This window comes from Poecilia latipinna, unplaced genomic scaffold, assembly GCF_001443285.1.
Source record: "Poecilia latipinna isolate Pla-1442-1.1 unplaced genomic scaffold, P_latipinna-1.0 Scaffold847, whole genome shotgun sequence".
NCBI lineage: Eukaryota > Metazoa > Chordata > Actinopteri > Cyprinodontiformes > Poeciliidae > Poecilia > Poecilia latipinna.
In genome coordinates this window covers 214,175-219,292 of record NW_015113463.1, presented here as the reverse complement: position 1 = coordinate 219,292, position 5,118 = coordinate 214,175, and positions in this window count along the sequence as shown.

Genomic DNA, 5,118 nt, shown 5'->3' with positions numbered 1-5,118 from the left:
TGAGTGTCTTGTCTTTGATGCTGTAAAGGGAAAAAAAGCCCCTCCCACACAGACATCATTAAGGAACAGAGGATGTGTCTCTCCACGTTGGATGCACAGGGGGGGAGAGGTGATGTAGAACTAAGGAGTGTCAGACAACTCATCCACAGAGATGCAACATGGCAGATTTGTATTGCCATGTTAGTATTTTCTGGGGGTAACATAAACATGTTTAGGGTATTTGGCAAAAAGAACAACTCCAGTAATCTGAATCTGACTTGTACGTTGAGAATTACCACCTGCTAGTTGTTTTTCCCGTTTGATCTGTGATCTGTTTGAATGCAGCAACCTGCAGGCAACTAGCAAACACACAACAAGGCATGAAACGGAAGATTTGAGTGGAATTGCTTTAAATATATTATCAGTAATATGGAAAAAAAAAAAAAACTTGTCCATCGATCAGCAGCCTTAATCTTGTTTGAGGTCATTGAGTTGGAATACCTCAACCCTCAACTCCTCTCCAAGATTTCCCTGAAATGACAGAGCTACCTCTAGTTTTAATGTATATTAAGGTATAGTTGGTGTTTAAAGTGTTTAAAAAGACAGATATCAGTTTCTTTAGAGGAGGTTTTGAGTATTTTTGGGTTTTAGCTATGCTCAGATGCTTGCAATTGCTCATGAATACCAATGGTCCTCTGTAAAAACAACCAGAACTTTGACAAAGTTCACCACTCTAGCAGGCCTTCACCCAACCAGGAGTCCGCTTCATTTCTGCTAAACTTTTGTCATCCACGGACTCAAGGAAACACTGAAATACTGAGTAGCTAGCTTGTTCTTTTTATCGTGAGGCACTAATCCAAAGAACCTTCAGACTGTGTAATTAACACCTGCCTTTTATTGCCTCAATATTTGCCTTCAGCTGTTAATAAAGGTACAGATTTGTACCGTTAATTGTCAGCGATGACTGAAGGCTCGTCTCCAACAGCTGGGTCAATGAATATTCAGTTTCTAGTTAGTCATGGCTTGTATCATCTAATATCTGTTAGTTTAATTTATGAAGTACATTGTATCTAAAAGAGTTGTCTTTGAAATTAAAATGCATGGACTTAACACCTACCCAAAAATAGAAGCGCTGTAAATACAAACATCCTCCCACAGAGAGCGGTTAGCTGCAAAAAGATGGAATTAGTTGGAGAGAAGGTCAGAGACCTTCAGCAGTGATATAACCTGTAATAAGCAGCAGCAGTGGGAGGACCAGCAGATTGTGGCGGCAAAAGAGCTGGTGAAGTAATTCCCTATGGGGAGATCAATGAAAGCAGAATGTTTACTGATCCAAAGATCGGGTATGGAAATAATATGTTTGGAACAAAATGAGCTTAGCTGCAGCTTGGGAGAGTTTGAAGATTTAAAGTGGTTAGAGAAGTATGAATGCAAACTTAAAGAAAATGCTTAAAGTGAACAAAAACTCTTTGATTTGTGTTTGAATTTTAAATAAGGTGGATGAATGTGCATACCCTGTAGTGGGAGAAGAAAGTGGCATTTGCAGAGCTAAAAAACTAAGTTTACTTTTGGTCCCATGCGAGTTGACAGCTTGTTTCAGCAGCTGCCACTCACTGAGTTTTCTCTTTTTACATTTACATTTAGACATGTTGTTTCTGTTGCCCACACAATAGAGTTGACAGTTTTGTGGACAACGTTGTTTTTATTAATTTTTTTTTTTTTTTTTTACCGCACTTGTGTTCAGAGATGATGCGAGCGACCACATGCTCATTGTCTCCTTCAGGGATCATCCTGCAAAGACAATAAAGTTCAAGAAAGTTTAGGTTCTTCTTTTTTAACCAACAGGGACTCCTGGCACAATAAAGTACGTCTCCACTGGCGCAGTTTTAACCGGTTCTGCGCCAGACAGCAAACTGCATTCCTCGGTTGGTTTCTCTATTCAAAATCATTCAAAATCAAAGTTCATTCAGATGCAACTTTGTAAATTTATGTTGTAATGAGAGGAGAGTCTTTTCCAAAAATAATTCTTGTTCATCTTCATTCTGTTTGTCCTGCTTTCATCTTAAGCATTTAACATACTAACTTAGCAGAACTGAATTCATAATGGAGATTTTTGTAGTTGCTCTGAGAAAACTAAATTGTTTGAAAATGACCTTGAACCCTTTCCCAGATTGATGGGCATCAACAGTCGCTTGTCTAAGGTCTTTCCATCCTGGCATTGCATTAACACACATCTAACTCTTTGATGTCAGTGGAACATTTCTTTTCTCTTTGACCGTATAACATGGAAAATTACAGGATAATGACCTCTGACATCATCTTTAGATCCATATACTCAAACCTCGAAAGTCTCCACTGTCCTCCATGTTCTCCTTTTGGATGACATGAGGCAGCGATGGAGCAGAACATGGCTGTTTTGTTTGTCCTGTCTTTACAGTCAGGAAGATCAAAAGGAACCTGATGTCTTGACACTGTTGGTTCTGTGTGCCGTCAATATAAAAGACTCCCAGACTGACAGACACAAAAAGGCTTTTTGGATTTCATGCAACTGCAGGAAGCTGCCTTTCCTTCAGAATTTGCCACATGACATTGACGGAGTGCCTGTCTGCTACAATGACGTGTTAGTCCACACGTGTGCACTCACAGACACAACCGGGAGTGTGTTCAAAGGTTCTGACAACATCATTAGTGTGTTTCTGTCTCTGTGTGTTTCGTCTCCTCTTCACCCAAATCTCTCCTTTCTTTGTGTCGGTGTCTCACCTGACGGGAATCACTGGGAAACGGGTGGAAAACTGCAAACATCAAACATTCCCCCTGCTGCATCCCAGGAGAAGATCAATGTGCCGGATTGGAGATAATGCACATCTACAGGGCGACAACAGATGACTGAGTCTCAGTCTCTGCCCCCACTGTACAGTGTTCATCTCGACGGATCCCCCAGTAAGTGGTAATCCCACAACTACGAGTCACATCTGCAGAAAAAACATGGTTTTCATTCATTTTTTCCCCCTGTCATGGTAAATATGGAGCTTTGTTCACACAAAAACAATTTGCACGTCCGTCATACACCTTTTAACCTCCATTTAGATGCAGCTGCTATTAAAACCTATGTCATTATCCTGTTTTCAATGCTTGAGAGTGAATTTTGTTGTATTCACACACAAACCACAAAACCACTGTAAAGTGCAGATGTATGACATTAGCGAACGATAAAATCTGGTGAAACAATCCAATGCCACCTTCTGTGTTTGCAGATTCAAGCAGATCTTTTATCGCTTGAATTCTGAAGGAAAGCTAAGAAATGCACAAAAGATAAAGAGAGGACCAACTCAACAAAGGGTGCTGGAAAAAAGAAGTAAAAAATTGGTACTCTTCACTTCTGGGCCTCGTGCCCCGTTCTCTCCACACGAGAGGGGGGCCTCTGATGAGGTGTTGATTGCCTGTGGGCACGAGTGGTTTCTCCAAACACTCCAAAAGTGGCCTATCCTCTGATTAGATTCAAGTGTTATAACGGCAAATAGGCCGAGACTCTCAGCCGTACATTACAGCACTGAGATAGACCCGGAGGTGAGGGCTTTCATTAAAACGCTGTCTTATACATGACTTGTTCCGACCCAAAGGTGATTCGACGAACAGTACAAGTCGTTCTTATCGAAAGCAGACATGTGTTTTGCTGTATTCGGTTGCAGTCACAGCAGAGCACTGATAAAGTGTCGCAGGGTTATTTGTGGGGAAGTGGCAGGTCGCTGCAAGAATCAGGACTGGATGATGCTAAAAGCTGCTATGTCAGGTGTCCTAAGAGACTGACTGAGAAAAGCAGTTAGCTTATTGCAAAGCTGCAGATTGTCTTTTGAAGAAAAGTGTTGTATTTAAACCATGTCCTGGATTTATCTTCTTTGTATATATACTCAAGCATTATTAAGTTTTAGGTTGTATCAAGATCCTTGGTTTGAATCACAGATGGGGGGCGGAGGGGGAGGTCTGCATGGAGTTTGCATGTGTGGGTTCTTTCCAGGTGCTCCAGCTTCTTCCCAATGTCCAGGAGAACAATCAGGTTCCCAACCTAATGGCTGCCATTAGGTATGATTGTTTGTGCATTGTTGTTGTGGCCCTGTGAAGGACTGGTGACCTGTCCAGGGTTACCCCACCTCTTTCCCAATGTCCCCTGAAGATGTACTTGATCCTACAAGGATAACTGTGTATTGACATCGACAAGCTGATATGTTCTTCTGATTGAGGAGTCTAAGGCTCATGAGCTTCTTTTGCAACCAGACGACGTTGCCACCTGGCTCTTATTAGATATAAAAGAGGGGGGCAAAAAATATGTCATCCCAATGCACAGTTACAAAGAATTTCAATAAGAATGAATTTCATGAGAATGCAAGTTACCTCCAGTTGACCCAGCACTTCATCACTATATTGTCACATAACACCTGCTGTGGAGTTAAGAAGTGTTGGGGCGGTTTGACAGCTACAATAGATCCTCTTTGCTGAACAGTAGGTTCACAATCATGTACCGACATGCAGCCAACACAAGCCAAACTGCCGCTCGTCTTCAAAGGTATGATCTCACACACACACACACACAGTCTGCCATGCATTTACAGGCATGCAGACGACACATGAATATTTAACAGGCTTCAGTCTGCATGCGTTCCATATATGTCACCACGAGAATCTCGAGAGCTGGTTGTAGGGCAGGGGGCTGATGAGCAGAGTGTGTGTGTGTGTGTGTGTGTGTGTGCGCGATTATGTGTGGTGGGCTCCAAGTGGCCATCTTCATATATCTTGTAGCTCCTCCTTTGCCAAGAGCGCTGCTTCTGTCAAGTGTGCGTGATGAGCACCCACAAGACCTTTCTGCACTTCACCCCATCATCTGTGTGTACGTGTGCGTGCATGTGTCTTTGGAGAAGAAGAAGAGAGAATGAGGCGGGGGAACATCATCTGGTGAGTGAGGAAAGCAGGTCAGTAGAGCAGGTGGGACTGCTTGTGTTTGTTGGGTGAAGACCTGTTAGAACAGTGGAGTTTGCCAAAGTTTTGATTGTTTTTGTGGTGGACCATCGGTTTGGTGGGGGTTAGTGTCATGATTTCATGGAATTTTCGAACCCACATGCAGAAAACACTCTGAGGTGCAGAAAA